This window comes from Felis catus, chromosome D2 (assembly GCF_018350175.1).
Source record: "Felis catus isolate Fca126 chromosome D2, F.catus_Fca126_mat1.0, whole genome shotgun sequence".
NCBI lineage: Eukaryota > Metazoa > Chordata > Mammalia > Carnivora > Felidae > Felis > Felis catus.
In genome coordinates, this window is record NC_058378.1 from 41726165 (window position 1) to 41753317 (window position 27153).

General features: G+C 39.3%; 1 protein-coding gene across 10 annotated transcripts in view; it reads left to right on the plus strand.

Annotated features, from left to right (window-relative positions):
- The window catches only part of NRG3 (neuregulin 3), a 1060361-nt gene that overhangs the window by 898287 nt on the left and 134921 nt on the right, over positions 1–27153 (plus strand). The gene's annotated exons all lie outside the window — the stretch shown is intronic.

Below are 27153 nucleotides of genomic sequence, written 5' to 3' on the forward strand. Positions count from 1 at the left end.
AGATCCTGTGTCTCCTTCTCTGCCCCTTCTCTCTCTCTCTCTCTCTCTCTCTCTCTCTCTCTCTCTCTCTCTCTCTCTCATATAAATAAACATTAAAACATTTTTACAAAATCATCTGGATTATATTAATAACCTTCAGGAGAGAAAATTTACTATCAGTTAAGTATCCTCCACTATCTGTTGCTTGTTGTCTGCTTACTGTTAAGAAACAAGCTATTTCTGAGTGTTGATGATTCCAGATTTGAGTTCATTTTGTTAAGTAGCTCAGAACATCACCTATCAGCATGTATTTCTTTCTCCTAAATAAAAGGTGACCTTTCTTTTAATCTTTTTCTTTGGTTTCTCATTAGAGAATAGATCAAGATGATAAAATAGGAAGAGCCTTCCCTTGCTTTAGTCGAGCTTTGTGCTATTGTTTTGCTCCAGTTCTTGGTTAGCCACAATATTGAAAACAGTTTTTCAGTGAATGTTTAAGAACAGAGGCAATTTTTAATACTTTCAAGGAATGGGAAAATCTTAAAAATGGCTCCAATTCTACTGTCTTATTCAAGTAAGGCATTTGTTTCTTAGTCCTTTTCCATTCTTTGTGTCATGACCTCATTTTCTTTCAGTACCATCACAGTCTTGATGAGCCCAGAACTCACCTGAGCAAAGGAGACATGGATTAGCTGCCCCCTCCCCTTTTTTGTCCTCCATCTGCTTTACAGTATCCGTACCACCCACCACCCCCTTTCCAGCCCTACCACCCTTCCTTGTGTGTGAGGCCTCATTTCCTCTTAACTCCATGCTGGAGACATTCTCTGAAGAGGTGTGATTTCTTACATCTCCCATTCATCCTGCACACTATTTCTAATATCATCTTGCCTCTGCTCTCAGGATTTAAAAACAACTTCTGAATTATGAAGCCCTGTCACTGGGAGGGTGAGGGACAGTGGCATGGTCTGGTTAAGTGAAGTGTTCCCCATACTTAACCTGAAAAAAAAAGGTCACAGACTCCTGGGCTCCCTCCAAGATTTGCTGAATCTGCGTTGATGAATGAATAATCCTGGAAATCTATATACTTAGTAAGCATAGCAGGTGATACCCATGCATAGGCTTGTCTAGAAATCCAGCCCTGCAGAGTGCACAGAATACAAATTCGAGAGTCTGAGAATTGCAATACCACATTTAATATCTGCATAGAACTGGGAAAGGAAAGTCTTTTAATTTCCTGATGTTTTCCCCTTCAAAAATGAAGACTTTAACAACTTATGGTCATCAGTGTAGCAAGGCTAAAATATGACAAAATACATACGAAGGCTGGCGCTGTATAAGAGCTCCTTCTGCTTCCCTTTCTCATCCAAACAATTACTTTCCAGAAACTTGGTAAAAAGAATGAATGATGCTTTCTTTCCATCTCACCAAATAGGCTTGTGAGAGGCAGATCTGAGATTCCAAAACAATAGCTCTGGCTTTGGTTTCCCTGTACACATGAGTCCGTGGAGATCTGCAGGACCAAACATAAAGGGTGTCAGTGCCCTGTGAGAAGTCACAAAACTGGTAGAAACAGCTTTCCCTCACAGAGACTAGGATAGTCTGGACTTACAATGGAAAGTCACCACGACATGCCCAGTAATAACAAGGGACCTTGATTCAGCACCCCAAGTAATCTACCTAGACATAGTCCAAAAGTCCAAATCCAAATGGACCCAGGGCACAGCTCTGGAAAGATACAGTGTCCAAAGTGAGGTGGGCTCAGGAATAGAGAAGGCTAGACCTGATTGAGTGGACCAGTCAGGCTCGGCCATGAGCAGCAGTACAACAGAGATGGAGACATGAAGCCAGTGGGTCAGTATCCCAGATCTGCCACAAAATTGCAAATGTTTCCTGGTACTGCAGTGCTCTGCCCTGTGCCCACCTTGATTTCTCAGAGGATTTGTGGGGTCAGAACGTGCCGTACGGAGTTGGTTTGCAGGCAGATTGCAGGTGAGATTTGGGAAGTGACCTGTGGCCAGCTGAGGTGATCCAGCGCTAGATTCAGCCCTAGAAATGAGAGGCTGGTGCTCTGGTTATATCGGCAGAGGTCTAATGTGGAATCCAGCCTGGGGTATGGTGAGTAGACCACAGGGCTCTCTCATGCCTAGCCAGGTTTGTGAAAGTCATTTCCAGCTGTCCCTTCATTAACCTGACCTGGAGTCTGGGTAGCTTGATTAGGATTTGGGGGCACGGGGACCAGGGCAACTGGAATTTGACCACAGTCCTTTCTGGGAATCTGTTTCCCTGCAAACCCCAGCCTCACTGCAGTGGCTCCAAGTTCCTCTTTCCCTTGCTCTATGCCCCTAGGCTTCACGATAGTCATGGAAGGTTAAATAAGCCATTTAATTCTCCCTGGTGCTCAGTACTTTCAACTGTATAATGGGGCTGTCTGGCTGGCTGGGCAATGTAAGTGCCTAGTGCACTGGGCACATAGTGTGAGCCTCGTGAATGTTAGTTTTCCCTTCACTTTTCCTCCCTTTGCCAGAGAGATCCTCTGAATATATTTGTTTGTGTTCATTCTTCTGACACTCAGATTTTCATAATAAACTGTCATTCTGGCGTATTTCGATCCTCCGAGAGCCATGACGCGTAAAACCTTCCTTAAGGTAATCTCAACTATGGGCTGGAGGATAAGAACAAATAGATTTTCTCTGGTACCTGAAGGAGTGGTAGCTCAGAGGATGTAAAAGCACTGAAATGAAAAAGTGAGCATCCCTGCAGCCGGGCCTTTTTGAGAGGAAGGCAGTGGTTTGTAAGGTTTAGAGAAACTCTCGGAACATAGCCGCGGCAGGTTTTCAGGGCAGGGATTTGGGATCCTGACGTGGGAACAAACTAAAGAAGTATCAGTCACTCATTTAACATATTTAACCAGGCACTAAACGCCAGAACGTTATGGTGAATATGCTGGATTTGGTTCTTGGGCTCGCCTAGCTGCCACAGTAGTGAAGGAGACTGATGATAGGTGGACAGTTTGTGCATCATCGTGTCCTCCACATTAGGGGACATTATGTCTGCTGATGGCTGGCAGCTGACTACCTCTCCGAGACTTGTCTTTGGCTGTGGAGCACTACCAGAGGAGTCAGCTGTAGTCCTGCAGCTGATAGATGCAGGGGCCCAGCCCTGTCGCCTCATCTCAGAGCAGTTCTATCTTCAGAGCAACCCGAGAACTTGGCTGAGGTCTTAGTTATGACCGCATTATCGTACGGTCAATTCTTCTGCTCCGTTCTTCTGTTAGTTATGTATTGACGTATAATTCACATATCCCAAAATACACTCCCCCAAAGTGTAAAATTTAGTATTTTTTAGTGTATTCGCCAAGTCATGCAACTATCACCCCTGTCTACTTCCAGAACTTCTTCATCACTCTCTTCAGCCTCATGTCAGGCTCTGTGGTGACAGCTCAGAGCCTGGAGCCTGCTTCGGATTCTGTGTCTCCCTCTCTCTACTTCTTCCCAACTTGTGCTCTGTCTCTCTCTCTCTCTCTCTCTCTCTCTCTCTCTCAAAAATGAATAAACATTAAAAACAATTTTTTCTTAAAGATTTACTCCTATGGTTTTTCTAAGAGTTTTATAGTTTCCGTTCTTACATTTAGGTCTGTGGTCCATTTTATATAAATCTCTGCCTCGGTGCAGTTCTGCTTATGCCGTTCCTTTCAGGTATGGTTCCCAAGTGCATCCTCTGTATATCCTCTGCAAACCTCAGGTTTGCTTCCCAGGAATCAGGTAGTTGACTCAAAAACATTAAAATAAAATAGGATGATAGGGGAAATCATGGAATCTATGAACATGGCTGTCCCAGGCAGGTTTCTGAGGGCTGACATAGCTCCCAAGAGGGAGGCCAGCCGGTAGAAACTCCTAATGAGACTTCCAGGGAAGACTTCTCCATCTCCCATTGTCTTAGTCCATTCAGGCTGCTCTAACAAAGATACCATAGACAAGTGGCTTATAAGCAACAAAGATTTATTTCTTCCAGTTCTAGAAGCTGAGAAGTCCAAGATCGATACCTCAGCAGATTTGGTGTCTGATGAGAGCTTGCTCCCTAGCTCAAAGATAGCCTTCTTTTCTCTGTGTCCTCATATAACACAAAGAGCGAGGGAATTCTCTGATGTCTCTTTCATAAGGGCAGTAATCCCATTTATGAAGGGTCTGCCTTCATGGACTAAACACATCTCAAGGCCACATCTTTTAATACCATAGCATTAGGTGTTAGGATTTAGCATATGAATTTTAGCAGGAAATAAACATTCAGTCCATATAGCACTTAACTTTGCCCCAAGCCTACATTACTCCAAAGAAGAAATTTTCAATCACAGAGATCAAAGTGCAGGCAAGTAAATATTCAAAACTTGTCATCAGATCAAGTTACATATCTGTTTATTTATGTAATGGAGCAAGAGAAAGATAATAGATATTGTGTAGCAATTGTTATCGTGTAACATATAATTAAATGTTATAAAGATGGGCCCATTATATGTGGAAAACAAAAAACACAATTATGTTTGGCCCAAGCTGTAAAAATGCTCACTTCCTATATATTATATGCTAATACGCAATATGGAGTGGATTTGTGCTTATTTATTTAAAAAGAAAATCCAATTCGTGTATTTAGCATACATTATGTGGTCTAGATGTTTGCAGCTTGATGGCCACTTTGGAGATATTTTAGCTTATTGTACTGAATCATAGAATAAACTTTATGCTCAGAAAATCTAAAGGGAAAAGGATAAGAAAGGGTAGGATTTGTTCAACAGTTTACTGAAATTGAGTATTTTTGCATTTATATATTTAAATTAAATTTTTTAATTCCAAGTTTTTTCAAGTCTTAGGATCTCATGTCAAACCATAGGCAGTTTGACATGAAGGACACTGCAATCAGCTAGTCTATGCCCTCACTTAACCTAAAAGGAAACGGAGTCTCAAAGGAGGAGTGATTGGCCCTAGGTTGTCGGTGCATTAACAGTAAGACTTTGCCTAAGCTCAGATTCTGACCACTCCCAGCGCTGAGACTTCGTTCTTGCAACAAGCTGAGTATTTTCCAATGTGGCTTCATACTGTTCATTTAAAACATGTGGGAGTTTCTGTTAAGACATCTGTGAGTGCTGACAAGCAAGAAAGAGGTCATGCAGCCCTACCCCCAGCAAGTTGTGTCAGGATCATCTAGGTATTAGCACCACAAAGACCTTTCACTCAGTTGCAGACATTATAGCCTTGGCAGTCAGAGACAAGTGTTTCTCATACTAACTGAGGACCTGACCCAGAGCAACTCCTGGGAAGGTGGAGGATCCCAGGACTACTTGGCAGCATTGTTCAACTCCAGTTAGGAGCAGCAACCCAAGGAAAAACCCTGTAAGGTATTTTAGCAATTGCAGAAATGAAAGGAGATCCTTGTTTTGAAGCAGAGTGTGGGTTTTATTTTATTTTAAATGTAATTCTCCAAAATATTTATTATACTGACACACAAAAGGCATAGAGAACATCCATAGACCCATTGTTACAATGAGCATCCATATACCCATTGTCCAACTAAAGAACAACAAAATGCGGCTTTAAAATTTTTAATAGTAACTAATTTTCTGTGTCTGTGATAATTCTGCAATTCTGATGCTTTGAAAGATTTAAAAACAAAAATTCAAAATAGCTTTCATAAATCACTTTGACCTTGCCTGAAACCAAAACAATAGTTAATTCACTTGAAGCAGAGATATAATAAGTTCGAAAATAATCTCCCAGAGTCAATTTTAACAAGATAAATAAAAAATAAAGTACTTCATATTTTCATATTAAAAGTCATTTTATGGGAGCCCCTTTGTTTCATTGAATTTAAATATGTCATTATAAACTCAGTATGTTCCCAATAGTGCTGCCCTGCAATGACAACCACTATTAATATTTTCACATGTGTTCTTTGAGCTTTTAAAAATTCTTTGCATGAGTTTTTTTAAAGGGTGTTTTAGATTCTGCCGCACAGATGAAGAGCACCTCGTTGCCCGCCCCCCTGTAAAGGAGTATTTCCAACAGTTTCCCTGACACTCTGTTACCTTGATAAAGAGAAGACTGGCTATCTTCTACATAAGGTGTCCTGAAACCAACCACAGTTGGCCAGGGTGATAGGTACAGCCATGTGAGGGATCAGCTTAGCCAAGACCTTGGCCAGTGCAAATATGACATTAAAGAAGGAACCTTTATAAAATGCATTTGATTATGAAACAAAAATCCTACTAGGAATGTACAAAGTTCATCGCCCATCCAGAAATGCAGAAACAAGTGAGAGATATGTACTCATTAGTGTTTGCTGACATTTTCTACTACTGCAACTGCCTAATCACAGAATGAGAAAAGAATGCAACAGGAAGCTTCTTAGATGTCAAATCCATCTTAAATCCATTTTAAGGATTGGGAAACAAGCCAGAGAATAAGCCACATGTCCTAGGTTCCCTGGTGACAGAGTGGCTGCACCTCATCTGCCTTCCTGGGTACTCTCTTGTCCTGTCTTTTTTTTTAAATGTTTATTTATTATTGAGAGACAGAGAGACACAGAGCATGAGCAGGGGAGGGGTACAGAGACAGGGAGTAGGCTCCAGGCCTGAGCTGTCAGCACAGAGCCCGACGCGGGGCTCGAGCTCACAAACTAAGAGATCATGACCTGGGTTGAAGTTGGTCGCCTAACCAACTGAGCCACCCAGGCTCCCCTCTCTTGTCCTGTCTTTAGAGCAACTGCATGGGTTTCCCCCTGGTTTTTAGTACCTAGAGTAGATGTGATGTACCAGTAACTCATGCAATTATACCAAGGTGAATATTCTAGTATGAGTTACAGACATTTGTTTGCATGTTGCCAATGCTCCATTTTTTTTTAAATCACAGGTAAGATTTTTCACTTGGCTGAAATGTGAATTTTACATATCATGGAAACTTGTAGGGGGCTGCAAAATAAGACTGTGAGCAGTTATCTACGGGAAAAACAGATGCAAAATTTGACTGGCAAAGGAATAAAATTAAATCCGATGCCAGCATAACCCAGGTTCTTCCTTGTCTCTTCAGATGACAGTCGTGCAGCAGCTATGCTGAGTATTCGATGGGAAGTGAAAGGCATTAACACTTTACAAAACATGACAAGGAATACATTGGATAAACAGTTCCCCCTGTAGATGAAAATTTACTGTCAGGTATAGTTCAACAGAGAAAATGAGATTTTTTTTCTTTTTTTAATAAATTTTATAAGGCACTTTTTTTTTAAGTTTTAGGATGTCTGCTGCAGACTTTGGGTTTTAAGCATGTGTTCATGATTTCCCTGATAATAGGATTTCAGACTCCATTTTTTCCTTGCCTTTGATATATAGTTCTTTGATGGCCTGTACGGCTAGAAAGTCTTATGTAGTTTTCATTGACTACAGCTTCAGTGACTTTTTAAATTTTGTTTAATGTTTATTTATTTTGAGAGAGAGAGACCAAGCACGAGCAAGGGAGGCGCAGAGAGAGAGAGAGGGAGACACAGAATCTGAAGCAGGCTCCAGGCTGTCAGCACAGAGCCTGACGCAAGGCTCGAACTCACAAGCCGTGAGATCATGACCTGAGCCGAAGTTCGACACTTAACAGATTAAGCCACCCAGGCAAGCCTTCAGTGACATTTTAAAAGGTGGAGCTGATAGCACAGTCCAGAGGGATACAGCAAGATTTTGGAGCTCTGCACCATTTCTTTACCGTATGTCAGGTCTTTGACCTTGAACAAATCATTGAACCATTGAACTTATTCGAGTCACCATTTTCTTATCTGCCAGAGTAGGTCTGAATTAGTCAGAAATGTCTCATTGGGGTTTGTATGATCAGAGAAAAGAAGACACTGGATCCTACGCTGGGGGAAGAACATAATCCAAACCGTAAAGATGCCTAGCAATGAGACCAGCTTGACTGATCAGATATTTTGAGGCACAGTAGATCATAAAGCTGAGCAGATAAAGTGAAGTCAAGTTAAGGCGAGTCTTAAAGCAAAGTTAAAGTGCCTGGTGTCGAAATGGTAAGGATTGACTCAGAAACCATGAAAGGCATTTGAATCATGGTTTGAAAAGTAAAGAAACAGCTGATGGAACAGGTCTGGTAAACGGATAAGAGGAATTCAATTGGATTATATTCTGGAGTCTAGATAGTAACCTAGAGATTGATACCTTTAGATACTGTGGGGTATATGTGTGATTATAGCTAACACTGACTGAATTAATAACTTTGGCAGATCAGACTACTTACAGGTTACTAAATTATCCTAGTGTCAAAGCTAGTCAAAAGCTGCATTTTGGTTGGTTTGTCTACAGGGTTGTGCCAAATTATAGGCAATGGGTGATTGCTATGCCCAACCAATGAGAGATTCACCTATGGGTGCACAAGTGAAGGCAGCTGGCCATAAATAAAACCGAGCCCTTCATCCACAAACCCACAAATGTGTTTGCATTTCATATCAGGCAACCACATTCCATATTATATCATGGTGATCTTTGATCAAAATTTAAGGTGGCATAAATGTTAACAGGGTATTTTCCCAATTTTGTCACATGACTTGTTTTTGAGTTGTAGGTGAGGCAGAAACTAGAACCTCTATTCTTTGGAGAGCCATAATTCACATAAAAGTATTAGAAACTGAGAATAATCCTATGGTAAGAAACCATTTAACTTTGTATCGACACTCAGCTTTCTAAACCTTCTTTGTCTACAGACTCATTTCTTTTGTAATTTCCATTAGCATCTACTGGAACTGGAGATGTCCAAAACAGTGTAGAAGATCACTATGTCAAGGATATTAAGTTTTAACCAAAATTATTAACAAAGTATTTTTCCCTTTTAGGACACAGTGGCTCAATATTTAATTTTAGTGGAAATCACAGAATAAGTCTCAACATATTTGTGACCTAGACTTCGAGGTGCACAGAAAATTGACAACACGATAGTTGAGAAGAAGTACAAAATTTGGAGTTAGACATTCAAAGTTAAAATTCTTGCTTGACTCCATGTCAGATAGATAGTCTTTTTACTTATCCAATGTAGTTTCTTTACCTACAAATATAATATTATCCATCTATAAGTGATTATGAGAAAAAGACAATGCACATGAGAATCTATTAAAATTGCAAAGCCTCAGTTGAATCTATATTCTGGTTCCAAATGTGCTTGTGTCTACTTATTCATGTTGTCACAAAAGTTAAAGCAATTCCTACCATGTAAGCAGAGTAGAAGGGACACATTTAAGCAAACTGTCATGCGAAGGCTGGGTCCCTAAAGCTGTGGTATGGTTCATATTAGAATATAGGAAAAGTCAGAACAATACTATAGAAGAAGGAATCCACATTTGTATTCAAATCTGTCAGAAGTTGCAAATGGATAGGTCCCTAGGATGACTCTGCCTGTTGACATACTCTGTTTGAGTGGAAGAGTTTTGTAAATAAATAGGATTTGAATGTCCTGTGTTATGTTAGCCATAGGACCCGTTGCTTATTTTTCTATCTTATGTCTAGCCTGAGACTTACATTTATATCCCTCCCCCTCACTGGGAGATTTTGGAGGTTGCTAACCCTGCTCTAAGCTGTATACTTAGTTAACCTCATCGATTACTAAGACCATGAGGACATGGAGACCACATCTAAGCATTAGGTCTTAACTGACCTAGCCAGGTCCCCCTAAGCATCCCTGAACCAAGGGATTTAACATCATTTTAGATAAGCAAGAAGACTATTTAAATAATAGGCAGATCTTAACTCAAGACTGCATAGCCTATAAGGGAAAACATAACCAAAAAGAAATCACTTCCACTTGAAGTGAACCTATTCTCCAGATGGATGTCCAGATAATGATTTAATTACAAATAATAATGGGAGACATCTTAATGTATATAGCATCTTATAGAATACAGAGTTCATTTTTTAGCATACTTTATATACTAACTCTATTAAGAAATTATTACTATCAGAATGAGAGAAGTCTCTCTAAAAGAAGTGATTTGCCTAAGGTCATGCAGACGGAATGATGTGTACCCAGGACTGGAACCAACATTGCTGTTCAAAAGCCTCATGTGCCCTGTACACTCCATATTTCCTTGGGATAAGATGAGATTACTAATGCCATGACCTTCTTTAAGAGGGACCTACATGCACGTGTGGATATCCAAATTATGTTGTTTCCCAGTCAATGTCCAGAAGGTCTTGCCTCCTGGATGCTGCCTGACAGTTCCTATTTTTCTCCCTTTGCAATGCATTACTAGGAACAGGTGCTGGAGAGGTTCATAAGGAACATTCTGTTACAAATATGTCAATTTGGATCACTAATTTTGGGGATGTAAAAACTAAAGTAAACTAAACTAAACAACTAAATTCTTTTAAAAATTGGTCCTGCCCAAGGTACAGATCCTCTGACCCTCTTTCAGCCTAATCTAGGGAGAGCTAGTCTAACCACAGAGACTTTTGTGGCAGTGCCTCAACTGGACACTTGAGCCAAGGTCTCAAACTCATAACTGAAATCATTTGAGCCTAAATATCCTTCTACCTCATTGCTGAGCTACCCAAGCACCCTGTTTCCCTTACACCCTGTTGAAAATTCATTCTCCTCTAGGTGCTCTCAGTTATAGGCATACCAACTGGCATACCTTTTTGGAAAGCAAATGGGCAACTTATAGCAATATTCACATATGGTAATATTAAAGGAGTTTATATCCATGATTCAGTAACTCCCATGCTGGGAAATGGAAATGCGGTCATTGATTTATATGGAAGGGGTAATAACATTGAATAGTTATTTATTATATCAACTCTTGCAAAAAGTGTGCTGAGAGGGTTTTTTTTTAATATAAATAACTGTGCAGCCATATGATGGACTATTATTCTACTGTGATAAAATTATACATTTGGAAAGTATATTTAATGATGTGAGAAAGTGCTAGAGACATGCTGTTAAGACAGAAATTAAAATGTATGTATGTAATTGTGTTTGTGTGTTGAACATTGCAGTTCTCATTAGCCTGTGAGTAAAAAGAGGTTGCATCAAAGTCCACATTACAATGGCCTTACAACTTTATAACCTTCTCACAAAGCAAATAACAGTCTGTGCTCAGCACCAAATCCAAAGAGACTTTTTCCCTGTTCCCTGGCTTCCTTGTCAAGGCTCCCTCCATTGACCTAGTGTAGATGTATTTCATTACAACTCTAATATTAGCTGGAATACTTGGACTTCAAGGATACCATTTGATTTGAAAGAAGATGCTCGTCATTCTAAAACTGTGCTTAGACTTTAACCTTTTATTTTATTTATTTTTATTTTTTTTTAAAGGAGTCCCTTGTTTTACCAGCAGATTTCAACGTTTATTTATTTTTGGGACAGAGAGAGACAGAGCATGAATGGGGGAGGGGCAGAGAGAGAGGGAGACACAGAATCGGAAACAGGCTCCAGGCTCTGAGCCATCAGCCCAGAGCCCGACGCGGGGCTTGAACTCACGGACCGCGAGATCGTGACCTGGCTGAAGTCGGACGCTTAACCGACTGAGCCACCCAGGGGCCCCTATTTTATTTTATTTTTAATGTTTATTTATTTTTGAGAAAAAAAGAGACAGAGCACAAGCAGGGGAGGGGCAGAGAGAGAAAGGAGACACAGAATCTGAAACAGCCTCCAGGCTCTGAGCTGTCAGCAGACCGACGTGGGGCTCGAACTCACAAACCATGAGATCATGACCTGAGCCAAAGTCAGACGCTCAACTGACTGAGTCACCCAGGTGCCCCTAGGCTTTAACCTTTTATGCTAAAGTTGAGGTAAGAAAGTCAGGAAACAAAACAATGAAAATAAAAATGTATATAATGCTAGTATTTTATAGATACTGCACCATTCATTCAAGTTATCTATTGATTCTCAGCTATCCCCACTCTCTCTTTTTAATACGAAACTCGAATGGATCTAGATAGCATTCTGCACATTTTAGACCTGAAGTGCTATTTTGCTCCCATTGACCCTAGAAAAAAATCCTGACCCAGACCCAGTACCTGAGCAGGGTACTGTTGCCTACTGACAGATGCCACTAACATTGCCTGCCTGCCCAGATTTCTAAATACTGCTGCTCCTAGCGGTAATCCATCTTGCCACCTGTTTGGAAACTTCTCTGAGGCCGACTGGTCTCCTGGCCTCCCACCAGTTTCCTAATCACACTCCACTTGCTAGAACCCATGTTCCACCCACCCTTCTGGATAGCTTCCCATCCACAGCAGCTGCAGTGGAAACCCCGACACCAATCCCACCACAGCAGACAAGTCTAATTCCAAGTCCAAAGGCTTCCCAGCCTACTGGTCCACCACTGCAGTTACACTTGTCATACCCCAGCCACTGCGGTTACACTCGCTAGTTCTTACAACATTATGTGCCCTGGCATACGTATGGTAAGATTTTTCAAGATTATTCCATTTTCTGTCTCTTAGCTCTTCCTGTTTCTTCAAATTAAGTCATTTGGAAGGAGTGAACAGTTGAAATTTGAGTGTATTTTTTGGAAGATTGAGGACTGACAAGAGAAAAAATATAGCTGATTTAATATTCCTGTCTTTCAGTCCACTTCACACTGGAGAATGGAGGTGAAGCCAGGTTGTGAAAAATAATAAAGCCAATTACTTTGTCTGTTCCTCTGTGTGATATACTGCACCTTTTTTTTAAAAGAAAGCATAGATCAGTGAGTACAAATTGGTAGTTCTATTGCCCTGGGTCTACCATGCCCAGATCATCAATTATTATTACAGCATTGTATATTTGCTATTTAGAGAGTGAAAGCTGTCCTGTCCTGAATGAGATGATGTGGCTCTCAGGCTATGCTTACTTTACTGGTGTCAGCCCTGCCCATTCCTAAAAACCGAGTCCACTGATGTCTTCATCTGTCCTTAGTCTTGGAACAATTTAGGCTTATGGCAGAAAGACTTTAAATTACTAAGTTGTTTACTGGTGAAACTTACATTGAGTCTTCTTCTCACCTTTGGCCTTTTTCTTTTTCCCACCTTGGTCCCAAGGGGTACTCCCATGGAGACAATTGCTGCCCCCTCAGGTCACCACTCTCCGTAACTGTCACAGGAGGAATAACAGTGAATTGCAAATAAAGACAGCCAAGAATCTTTTGGCATTTGAGGAAAACCACAAGCATAAAACAGGGTCACTGAACTTAACAAAATGTAAAAGTTAAGAAAGCAAAAGAAACATCATTAATAGTCTAGCCTTCTTGGTATGGATGGTCTTTACCCCTCCTGAAGATCATCAACCACCCAAGATGCCACCATGCTCCTCTGGTCAGATGGCCATGCTCACTTCTACCTCAAAAGAAACTCACTTGTTGCTTACCACTCTAAGGGGATGGGGTGGGCAGGGTGGTTAGAAGATGCTGAGCATTCATTTCCTCCTAGCTGCCTCTACTCAGTATCCCCCTTACTGACTTGGTCATTTTTTCTTGGGCCCCACCTGTGTTGGCCTGGTTATGTTGAAAACATCCTTGAAGTCACTGCTATGTTTTGAAGTTCTTTTCTGGTAGGTTTGAACTATCACTTTTATCTTCTGTATGATCCTGCTTCATTTTGAGGTGTTAATGATTTTTTAAGTGTGTGTGTGTGTGTGTGTGTGTGTGTGTGTGTGTGTGTGTGTTATGTTATTAAGAAGGATTTGCAGTAGGAGAAAGAAGCTGTCGCTTTTTCTCAGGAAGAGATTTTGTTCTGAAACTTGGACTCCTTCACCATCAGTGTCATTTTCACCTGATTCCCTGGAGGCCATCCTTGGCAGTCACAATTAGAAAGAACATCTCACACAGTTAGAAAGAATATTATTTGTATCACAGTAAAATATGGTCTTGATGTGCAATTGTGCAAAGATGTTCAGGAGACACCTTCCAGTCCCCTGTGCTTTGATGTGCCCTATGCTTACTTAATGGCCTCCCTCCCAGGCAACTGAACACAGGAAATTTGATATACCTGGATTGTCTCTGAATGGAATTAGCACATTCCAAGTTGACATGCTCCATATTCATGTTTCGTGTATTCCATTTCCATTTATTTTCAACTTCTATATTTAAAATGTAGGCTTTGAATTGAGTATAGAAGAGTATGAAATATTTGAATATTATCAAAAGAAACAGAATGAGGAGACTTAAAAATAATAAGGTTGGGGTGGCAGGGTGGCTCAGTCTGTTAAGCATTCAGCTCTTGGTTTGGGCTCAGGTAAAATGGTTTGATCTCACAGTACATGAGTCTTAGCCCCACATCGGGCTCTACACTCACAAGTGAGGATCCTGCTTGGGATTCTGTCTCCTTCTCTCTCTGCCCTTCTTGCTCTCTCTGTGTCTCAAAATAAATAAATAAACTTAAAAAAAAAAAACATGGTGCTGACCTGGTATCAGAATACTGGGGTAATGTCTTAGCTCTGAATGATTAAACATTTTGCCCAGCATTGCAGAGCCACGCAGATCTGGGAGCTTCCTTCCCTCCAGAGGATGAAAGAACCTTACTAGATTTCATATATACAGAAATGCCCAAATATATTAAGTTATATACTTGGTAATATGGGTTTCCTCAGGGAGGTTCTGCAGAGACAGAAAGAAGAGCATTCATGATGATATTTAAAGAGGACATTTTAGGGGCACCTGGTGGCTCAGTCAGTTGAGCATCTGACTTCCGCTCAGGTCATTATCTCGTGGTTTCTGAGTTCAAGTCCCAGATCGGGCTCTGTGCTGACAGCACAGAGCCTGGAGCCTGCTTCAGATTCAGTGTCTCCCTCTCTCTCTGCCTCTCCCCTGCTCATGCTCTGTCTCTCTGTCTCTGTCTCAAAAATAAATGAACATTTAAAAAATTAAAAAATAATAATAGTCTTGAGTTCATACTGATTTCTCTAATGCCATTCCTATGTCATAGGATTCATTCTAGTCTTCCCCATTTCTTTATACATAACTTCTTTGTCCATCAATGAAAAACTCAGCTTTTGTTATCCACAACATATTTACTTATTTGTTTGATTCTAATATACACAAAGAATTTCAGAATCATTAACCCATGCCCATATGAAAAACAAGTTTACTAGCTGGAGTACAGTGCTGGTGCACAATGAGACTGGCATAGCCTTCTATAAAGGGTCAGATAGTAACTGCAGAAAACTGGCCAACATGTGACAAAGACCGAGTTTTCCCTCAGATGCCCACATAGCTATATCCCTGACTTCCTTGGTGGCACCTTGGAGGTCTGTTAAGATTGTAACCCCCTCCCTACCCCACCTAGATCCTCCTGCTCCCTCTTTTCCTACTTTTTTCCTGTAGCACTTACCACACTGTAACACACGCCTAGTTTATCCACTCTAATAACACTTTACACATACATGTTTTAAATGTAGACTGAAACATCTCTAAAATGTGAATATTTCTTAATCAATAACAGATGATTTAATTGGGAGCTTAAATTATGTCAGCATTTGCAATTAGTAGTGTTTTAGATTTAATAAAGCACGGTCTATAATTTACTTATTTATTTTGTTTCCCTTTTATCTTGCCCTTTCAGAATGTGAAAGGCACAAAGCCAGAGTTACTAAAGAGGATATTCTAACTACTGTAAATCTCAGTGGATTAACAGATCAAGGGTTTATTCTTCTCTATGTCATTAGGCTTCTCTGTTTCACACAGGGCCTGAGTGTCCTCTGTTGGATCCTTTACCTCCAGCCAGTTTAAAGCGGTGAGGGTTGAGGATCACTTAAGCATATAGGAGCAAGCCTGAAATTAGTGTTTATCACTTCTGCCTGGTAGCTATTCGTGTATTAATCAGAGTGTGTTAATGGCTATGTTATTATGGGTTGAATCGTGTTTCCTAAAAGACATATGGAAGTTCTGTTCTCTGTGAATGTAACCTTATTTAAATATAGGATCTTTGCAGATGTGATCAAGTTAAGATGAGATCACTCAGAATTAGGGTGAACCCTAAGGCCACTGAATGATATCCTCCTAGAAAAGAGAGATTTGAAGACACAAAGGAGACACAGGGGAAAAGTCCAGATGATAATAGAGGTAAGGGTTGGAGACACGCTGCCACAAACCAAGGAATACCAAGGATTTGTGGCAACAGCCCAGAAGCTAGAAGAAGCAAGGAAAGATTCTTCCCCAGAAATTTTGTAGGGAGCATGGCCCCTTTTGACATCTTGATTTTGGACTTCTAGCCCTTAGAACTGAGAAAAAAATTAATTTCTATTGTTTTAAGCCACTTGGGTTTATAATTTGTTACAGCTGTCCTAAGAAACTAGTAACCCACTCCTGTACCAAAATCTGTATCAGTAAATGTTCTGCAGACAAAATAGGGCCAAGAGGATATGTGTGTGTGTGTGTGTGTGTGTGTGTGTGTGTGTGTGTGTGTGTGTTACATACAGGGTCTTAGCATCCTCTGTTAGATCCTCTATCTCTAGTCAGCTTAAAAAATAAGGGTTAGGGGCGCCTGGGTGGCGCAGTCGGTTAAGCGTCCGACTTCAGCCAGGTCACGATCTCGCGGTCTGTGAGTTCGAGCCCCGCGTCAGGCTCTGGGCTGATGGCTCAGAGCCTGGAGCCTGTTTCCGATTCTGTGTCTCCTTCTCTCTCTGCCCCTCCCCCGTTCATGCTCTGTCTCTCTCTGTCCCCCCCCCCCCAAAAAAAAAGAAAAAAAAAAGTAAGGGTTAGGGGCACCTGGGTGGCTCAGTCGGTTAAGCGTCCAACTTCGGCTCAGGTCATGATCTCGCGGTCTGTGAGTTCAAGCCCCGCGTCAGGCTCTGTGCTGACTGCTCAGAGCCTGGAGCCTGTTTCAGATTCTGTGTCTCCCTCTCTCTCTGACCCTCCCCCATTCATGCTCTGTCTCTCTCTGTCTCAAAAATAAATAAATGTTAAAAGAAAAATTAAAAAAAAAAAGTAAGGGTTAAAGGGGTGCCTGGCTGGCTCATTTGGTAAGGTCGAAAGCATGCAACTCTTGAACTCAGGGTTGTAGGCTTGAGCCCTATGGTGATAGAGAGATTACTTAAAAATTAAAAAATAAAACTAAAATATGAGGGTTGAAGATCACATACGTATTTAGAAATAACAAGAGATTCTATCTATTCTATATTACTGCATAGAATAATATAATAATTCTATAATATATTATTTTATATAATCTCCTGTGGGTTCTGTGTGTTTCTTCTGTTTCTATGTAATTAATATAATTACAAATATGTATGTAATATTAATCATATATTAATAATATATTAATCATAATCACGATTATTAATCATTACTCATTTATATACATGATTTATTATACACACACACACACACACACACATATGATTTATTTTAGGGAGTTGGCTCCCATGATCGTTGGCACTGGCAAGTCTGAAATCTTTAGGGCAGGTGGCAGATTGGGAATTCCCTCAGGAGTTGATGCTGCAGTCTTGAGGAAGAATTTTTCTTCTCTGGGAAATCTCAGGTTTTGGTCTTAAGACCTTTAACTGATGGTAGGATAAGGCTCATCTTTTTATTAAGGAAAATCTCCTTTATTTAAAGTTAACTGAGAGTAGCTGTTTACTTCATCTACAAGATACCTTCACAGCAACACCTAGATTAGTGTTTGGTTAAGTAGCTGCGTACCATAGCCTAGCCACACTAATTCAGAAAACAATCACATAGAGCAAAGTGAATCGAAATTGCTGCTGCTTGCCACACAAAAAAGGCTTCTCTCATGATAGTCAAACGTTGAGATTGTTGGCAGGGTGGGAAGAGTGCTGGCCTCCACATGATCACAGAGAAGATAGGGAACCCATCTAGGAATTCAGAACCCATCTAGCAGTTCCTCCCCCAGAGCTGTCAGAGAGTTGTTTAAAACAGGCCAGGGGGGCACCTCGGTGACTCAGTTAGTTAAGCTTAGACTTTAACCCGGGTCATAATCTGCATTTTGTGGTTTCGAGCCCCGCATCAGGCTCTGTGCTGAGAGCTTGGAGCCTGGAGTCTGCTTCAGATTCTGTATCTCTCTCTCTCTGCCCCTTCGCTGCTTGCACTCTCTCTGTCTCCCCCCAAAAAAATAAATATTAAAAAAATTTTTTTAATAAATTTAAAAAAAAAAAACAGGCCAGGAACTAGAATATATTCCTTGTTTTACATTGGCCAGAGCTCAGCAGCATGGCTCTGCTTACTTAGCTGCAAGGGTGACTGGGAAATGTAGTTTTACAGTGTGACTAAGAGGAAAATTAGATGGTTTTGAGGAACACAAAGCCCCATGTTTGTCTCATAGGGATTATTTTTCTGCTTTGTTCATTGATAAATCCCAAGAATCTAGAAAATTACACTCTGAAACATATTTAGTGAAGCACTAGTTAAAAAAGAAAATCTCACTATAAAATAAATGATAAGAATAAGAAATGCCAAATGATTAGGCTTTAACGTATTAGTTATTAAAATAAATATGAACCACTGAATTTTCCCGCTGAAGGAGAGAGATTAGGTGAGAAAGCAAAGTGCAACTATGTGTTATTTCAAGGAAACATTTTAATGATAACTGAAGGTAGAAAATAAAGGGATGGGGAAGAGCTACTGGTCAAATACATTTTTTAGAAAAAAAGAAAGCATAAAGTTAAAGAAGAGTTGCAGTATTAATGAGAGGTGAGGTGTTAAGTAAGGTTAATGGGATGAATCAGGATAAAGAGGGACATTAAGTAATGATAAAAGCATAATTTATCAATATGATAACCAGCCATTAACCAATATAAATGAATTTATATAGCAACTAAATATAAAAAGTAAAATACATTGGATTAAAAAATGTTTGGTATAATACAATTATATACTATAATGAAAACCTCCAATATATTTTTTGTCATAGTTAAAGAGATTTAGAGAGAGAGAGATATAAGGACACAGACCATCAGTACCATAAATGACTGAGAGTTTAGGTGCAATTTTTACATATTATTGAAGTAAAATAAATCACAGTGGCGGAAATTATAAAAGCAAGTTAGCTGGCTAATATGTTCTGGTAAGTGACTCTTTTTATGTGCCTCATTTGTTTGCTTCAGAAACATTTCCTTAAGTGTCTCTTCCTAATTAAAGCCCATTATACACAATGATGGGCTCCTGTTTAGCCTCTATTGACACAGCACTGCTACAGTTTATTCATCCGAATATAAAGAGGTCCTTGGGTGTCAGAGATCTGTTTTGGGAAAAGTGCTGTCTCTGGAGACCAAAGACTGGGTTTGAGTTCTGACCTTGTCATCACTAAAGTAATTTAATGCTTCTGATACATGAGTTATTTATATCTGGAATCACAAACTTAAGTTTAAATTCACACTGTTATTTATCAGTTATGTCATCTTGAACAATCACTTATGCTCATCAAGATTCAGTGTTCTCATCTAGAAAATGGCGAAACCATTTCAAGATGTAATTCTGTCTGTAAATAAGTTCAACAACCTGTGAAGTAATAGTGCAAATAATTTCATCTCTTATGATCCAAAAGGCCTCTGCAATCCCCATTTGGAACAAGGAATTGTATTTATAATAGAATAACTAAAAAACCAATTGAGACATATTATGCAAAATAAATTGCAACTGTTTCCCCCTAAAGAATAACAAGGGTTAATTAAGGCAGTGTTAACTAATAGTCTGTTGCATTTGTTTATCAGATTTCCAAAACACAGGCTGGAAATTTTAAATGCTGCAAGTGATACAGGCTTTTTTTGAGTTTTATACACACCAGTGGTAGTGTTTCATGCAGACCTTGGCTTCCTAGGTGATCTTCTTCCTTTGATTCCTGAAAATAAAATTAAGGTGGAGCTGCATCATTGTTCCTACTGCCACAAACTGACAGTAGTCCATTGGGAGGTTCCTGTTCAACGAATGTCTTCCTGATGAGGCCAAATGATTTCTCCTCCAAATGATTCCATGTAAAATGATTAAAACTGGTAAATTGCTGATCTACAGAATAAGTTGTGATGCTGAAATAAAGTGTCAGTATGTGCTTATACATGTAAGGCACAAAGGAGAATTAAAACATTCCTCAGGAGGCAAAAAAAGAGCATGGATGTTACAAACTGTAATAAATATAAAGGGCACCTGGGTGGCTCAGTCGGTTAAGCAGTCAGCTCTTGATCTTGGCTCAGGTCATGATCCCATGGTTCATGAGTTTGACCCCATATTGAGCTGTGCACTGACAGCATGGACACTGCTTAGTATTCTCTTTCCCTCTCTCTTTCTGCCTCTCAACCCATTCACATATGCTTTCTCTTTCAAAATAAGTAAATAAACATTTGTAAAAATTCTAATAGATATGTAATAGAAGGACAGAAATTGGGGGAAATGGATAATAAACTGGGGAAAGGTAAAAGCAATAAGAGAGTAAGGAAATATATCATTTGTCTCACGTCTTTGCCATATGCAGGAGAGAAAAACTGAAAAAAGAAAGAGAGAAATTGACATGGAAAAGTATAAATATTTTAGCAAAAGAAAAGAAATAAATGCTTGAAATGACAAAAACACAACACAGTAGATGCTGTTTTAGCCATTGTGAATGTTTCTATGAAAGCCAACCACATAAAGTACTGAGAAATAATATTGATGTACCTAAACTTTTATGCTACCATAAATACATGCACCCATGCATATACACACTGAGAATTTAACATCCATAAGAAAGAATAACCCTGGAAGCTTATTAAAAATACAGCTCATAGAATTTACATTTTTAGCATGCACTTCGGCTGATTCTATATACAGATATTCAACAGTTCACAGTTGGGAGACACCTCGTAGTTGTTCTAAACTTCATCATTACCCCTAGAGAAATGAATTTTCTACTAACATTTTTATCTTGTGTCCTTGGTGGGATTAGAACAGCTTGGAGAATTGAAAATCACTTTTTTTAGTTATGTGGCAGAACCCACTAAGATCTGAATGACTCTGGACTGAGGAGAATATTAATAAGACTTATTCTAACCAATGGATTGTGGTTACAACAGAAGAAAGAGAACAGCAGTTAAGCTTGTCACAAGATTCAGAAGGAAAGAGATGATGCATTCTGAAAAAGAAGTTAATACAGCCCACAATGAAAAGAAAATATTCAATTTCAGCATTCTGAAAATTGGGAAATTATAGCAGATGATGCTGTTGCCTTCCAAAGATCTATTAAAATGCATTTGTATGAAACAAATAGAGCTCACTTTGAAGGATTCCTGTATGAGGATTATTCTTCATTATCAAGTGGAATTAGAAGAAGAAAGCTGTTTAATGTTCGTGGGTTTTTTTTTTTCATGTTTATTCATTTTTGAGACGGAGGGACAGTGAAAGAGGTAAACAGAATCCCAAGCAGGCTCCACACTGTCAACACAGAGCCTGACATGGGGCTCAATCTCACAAACTGTGAGATCATGACGTGAGCCAAAATCAAGAGTCAGTCAGAACCTTAAATGAGCCAACTAGGCACCGCTGTGTAATGTTAATTCATGAAGAACTGCTAAAAATTCAAAGGTAGAAGATTCTCTACTTAAAAAAAAGCAGAACAACTAGCAGAATTGAATATTAGAATAATGTCAAAATGGTGATGATGATGATGATGATGACAAAGACAACTGTGTGTACGTTTATATGCACATACCATATATATAAAGATAAGGCAATAAATACTTGTTAGAAGAATTGCATATATAGGGTTGTTATGGGTTGGGTTGTGTCCCCAAGATTCATACGTTGTATGTGAACTTATTTGGAAATTGAGTCTTTACAGGGGTAATCAAGCCAAAATAAGATCCCAAGGGTGAGCCCTAATCCAATATGACAAAAATGGCCTTATTAAAAAGGGAAATTTGGACACAGACATGCACACAGAATATCGTGAAAAGATGAAGGCAGAGATTGGGGCGATGCATTCATAAGCTAAGGAAGGTCAAAAATTGCCAGCCAACCACAAGAAGCTAACAAGAAGGCATGAACATATTCTCCCTCACAGCCCTTAAAGGGAATTTACCACACCAACACCCTGATCCTGGACTTCTAGCCTCCAAAACTGTGAGATAGTAACTTTCTGTTGTTTAAGACATCCAGTTTGTGTTACTTTGTTATAGCCGCCCTAGAAAGCTAATACACAGGTGAAACCCTTCCCTCATGGAACATTTTAGTTTGGAGCAGGAAATGAGATAGAAAATTACCAAAGAGATATGATAATACTTCATATGGTAATAGATTCTAAGAAGTAAAGAAAAGTTGGGTGAGGGAGATCAGAAGTGCTGTTTTTATATAATATGATCTCTGATAAAAAGCCACTAGAATTGAAAGGAGGTGAGAGATTGAGTCATGTCGCTATCTGGAGGAAAAGCATTAAGACAGAATCAGCAGCCAGTCCATGGCTCTAAGGAAGAAGAATGCTCCTGGGTTAGAAGAGCTACAAGGAGATAAGGGTGGTTGACCTGTAGTAAGAGAGAGGGAAAGTGGTATAGTATGGTCAAAGAGGAACATCGGAGAAATCAGGGAAGAAGATCATCTCTGTACATCTATGGAGGATGCTGCAAGAAGTTCCCACTGAAGAGAAGCAGTTTAAGAAGGGGGCCATTGAATGTTAGTGCTGGAAGGAAAGATGAAGTTGATCTAGAGGAGAATTTGGCTTGCTGCAGTTGTGTAACCTTTGGGAGTCATGGGGTCAACAGCTATCACACGATTCACTCCTCTTACTCATATCTTTGAGTGACATTTTTGGACCCCCGTGAGCCATTGTTACAATTTAGTCCCTACAATGAGCAAATGAATTTCATTTCTTCTAGAGAGGGCTCAATTTGAACAAGGGAGGAAATGTCATTATTTAAATCTCATATGGCCTTGAACCTTTTATCTAGGATTTACCATCCATCTATTAACATGAAGAAAAGGAAAATTACTGAAAACAAAATTCAAGCTGGTTTGACACTGACTAAGTAAAATTGTTTGGTTTAATAATATGAAATGCTCATAGCAAGAACATTTCAATAATAAGTGCTTAACAGCTGGAAATCCCACTACATTTGTTGAAAATTTCTTTGCACCTAGCTGCTTAAATATTTTGTTTTGTTACCATACAAATTACCTTATTTTATATTCCAATTTTTTTCAAGGGCAAGAAATACCAATTTAAAAGAAAAAAATTTTAAATACAGTAAAATTCACGCATAACATGGTGATTTTGAGCTCAGGGCAATTGCGTCTAATTTTGCAGTACAATTAGTTAATCAATCAGCTTCTTAATCTTGTAGCAGTAACAGATGATAGTCTACAGAATATGGAGCAAATATGGATAAAAGGCCATTTGTATAGTGGGTTCAAAGAATGAATATTTGAAACCTGGGTTTGAATCCCAGCATAGTTGGTTACAGGTTGAGGAACCTAGCTAACTTCTGTGTGCCTCAGTTTCATCTCTGATGTGGAAATAAAAATAGCTGTAGATTTTCATAAAATTGTTGTAGGTTTTTAATGAATTAAGACATGTAAAGTACGCAGAGGAATGACTGCCTAGATTAAGCCTTCACAAAATTTAAGCTATAATGTCTATATCATTTCACTTTCCTCATTTTCTTTGTAAGTTCCATTGGGTTAGAGAAAGGCAGAATCACAGTCTACGACTGACTCCTATTCCTTGAGGTTTGTGTCGAAGCTCTGGGAAGAGGCTTGGCTCACACAGGGCCCAGACATTGGTGCAGCTGGAGGAGGGCTGAGGTTGTGGCTTCAGTGAATCCTTTGTACCCTTGTCTATCCATGCTGGTGTCTGCTGAGATGTCCTTATTATCATCATATTTTTTCAGTCCACAGACGTCATTGCTGCATCCTATAGTCTTGCCAACTTCATAGTTCATTGATAATAAGCTCTCAGTGACTGTACCTGTCAGGTATGTGGGGAATAAACTGGTCTGTGTAGCTCTTCCTACCTGGCACACCTGTAGGCATCCCATCCTTCAGTGTGAAGCTGAAGTTGGGAGAGCAATGGGCATGGGCGGCTCTGTGGTCTTGCTGCCTCCAGGGCCTATACTTAGGAAGCTCAAGACAGCTCTGTTTCTGGAACCTGTCTTACTTCCTGTAACCAGAACAGTGGGTATAGTAAGAACGGTATGATTTACAGAAGCAATGTGCATGTTTCTTTCTGAAGGTCATCTCCTAGGCATTTTGGCTTTCTTCCATCTCTTCCCTTCCTAGAAAATCTTTAACATACCAAACCGTGGGAGGAGCCTGACTCTTTGTCTATAATATAAGATCTACCAGTTTATATTTCAGTTCCTTCCAGACCAAGAATTTGCAACTCAAAAAATTTCCTTTTTCCTTTTTTATTGCTAAGGCCTTTCTCAATGAAACAATGGAGGAAGGGATACAAGATAAAAAGAACTACTAGTAACAGAGACCACACTGTGTAAAACTTCAAAAATCCATGCAGTTGTATAGTTTTCCTTTATTTAACCAAATGCTCTCTCTGTGCCAGGAACTGGCCCAAAATCTATAATATAAAAAGAAATTAAACATGGTCTTTTTATTAAGTTGTGTGTAGTCATTTGGGGGAAGATGGGCAAGTAAACAAATAACTACAGTAACAGAGTAGAGTGTGATGAAACTTAAGAACACATAAATATAAAAAAAAATCTGTGAAGGACTATCTCTACTGGGGACATTATGTGGGGAAAGATATGCTTTCCAGAGTTCACCAGAGTGTGCATGCAAGTTGAGGCATTGGAATTGGAGAGTGAGTGTGAGGGTAGGGCTGGAGAAGCAGCCTGGGGTGGGATCATTAATGTTTGATTTACATGGCCTGCAAGACAAGGCGGAAAGGTTTTTGTGAGAGACAAAAGCATGATTTAATGAAATGAGATGTTTCCCAACTTGAGCAGATTATCCCACGTCTGAATCTTAGTTTCCTCAACTATAAAATGCGATCTCTAGGAAGGATGCTATCAGGATGAGTCAGAAGGATGTCATATAGATTCTCAAGTATGCATTTGTAGATGGTAGTTTAAAGGAATTATGCTGTAGATTCTGTTCATTTGCCTTGTTAATATCTAAGGGGTGTAAAATTAGAATTTTCTAGATTCATCCATACTCGGCTTCTGACACCTGCACACCATTTTGAAAAAAGTAATCTTACTAATAAGATGCCCAGCAGAATGATTATTTCCTCTAAGTATCTAGGAAATACATATAGAGAGTTACCAAGTCTATGGAAGAAGGTAGTGGGAGGATGAGGGTAAGAACTTAGAAGTAGGTGGATTTGACTGAGATCTCAGCTAACTGTAGGCAAAATTAGATAATGGTTTCTTTCATTATTTTAATAAAGGAGCTTCCCTTGATTTTCCTACTCTACTAAGAATAATTCAGCTACTCTGGGGGAAGCCATTATTGTAAGAAGGCTCTGCCAGTTTAAATTCTATTTCTTTATTTCTATTAAATAAAGGAAGCTTACATTAGTCCTTATGTTATTAACTACTTAATGGATTTAGGAAGCAGGTAGCAAAAAAAAAAAAAAAGAATTGTTCTTTGCATTTAAATGAGACAAATAACACTCTCAGCTGATTATGCATTTAGGGAAAAAAGTTTCATCCTATTGCTACATTTTAAGTCTGCAAAAGTAATAAATTAATCCATTAGTGAGCCCAAGTGTGTCGTATGTTGTGCTCATTATCAAGTATTCCCAGGTGTTCAGGGGTTTATAAGAATAAATTGATGTGACTTTTAAATTTGGTAACAGAAATATTCAGCATAAGGATCATAAGCTATGAAACTATTCCCATAGCATTGCTTTTTATAAAAAAAACTTATAGAATTAAATATGAAATTAAGATGTTCCCCAATATTTTAATGTGTCATCTTGTCAGAATGAAGCAATGAAACATAATTAACAAAGAACCCATAAGGTTGCCACATTGTCTTCCCAGTTGCCTGATTTTATGTATCATTTTAGAAGCACAATACCAAATATTAGGCACCATGAATATGTACATTTAAATAAATGGATTGATTTATTCAGATGCTTATTTCCATTCATTTGTGTATTCAGTCAACAAAAATGCTTTGAGCAGTTCCTACCTGCTAGAAGATAGTCCAAAAAAAAGGTAAGATTGCTGGATAAATGACCACAAGGTAGAACTGAAGAACAGAGTGTTACTGGAAGGGACACCGTTGGAGGTGTTGTCTGAGCTGAGTCTAAAAAGATGAGCGAGAGAAAATAGGTCTTCCAACTATCCAGAGCTCTAAAGGGCCTATTGTGTTGAAACACATTCATCCATTCCATAGGTGGAGCTTAGTTTGTGTATGGGAAAGAGGCAGGGGATGAGCACGGGAGTGCAGAACAGGATTGTCATGCATGGCTCTGGATAAGCACCTTGTGGAGGCTTTTCTCTGCAATTCTACTGGCTATCAAATGCTTCTCTGTTTTTCAAGAGACATTAAAGTAAGAAATTATATGAGTGTGAAGACCTCAATTGACTAATATGGTAAAATGGGGGGAAAAAACTTTACCTGTTTTTTTTTTCTTTTTCCTTCCCTGAAGTTGACTCATGATTCAATGAGGAATAAACTATGTAATTCTAAATATAGAGTGTGTGTGTGTGTGTGTGTGTGTGTGTGTGTGTGTTGGAAAATCTGGAAGGCAAAGAGAGCAAATACAGCCCAAGAGAAAGCACTATAATTTTACTTTTGTGATTTACTCTTTTTTGCTTATGTGATTTACTTTTAAAAATCTCACAAAAGTATACCTTCAATGGGAAAGATAACTGGTGGAATTATGAAAAAGGAGTCAATAAATGTTTACCCTCCCTAGAAAGGCACTAGGAGAAGTAAAGAAGGGGCCAGTTTACTTTAATAGTTATGATATAGGTATATCCCTACTAGTTACAACTTAGGGTGTAATAATCCTACTTTCTAAATACAGATCTCATTATCATTCTTAGAAAAATGGAGCAGGTGATGTTATTTCTGGTAATCAGAGATGGCTTCAGGAGGAGTTGGGCCTTGAAAGGTGGAATGCGTTTGTAGGAGGAAGATTTGAGTCCATCAGTAAGGATACTCAAGGCGAGTGTCATGGCTACCACAAGACCATGTGTGTGAGTATGGGGCCTATTTGAGAAGTCCCAGCAGAACAGATTACTTAAAGAGTTAAGGGAAAGGGTGACTTTTTCTCTTATTTTTTTTTAG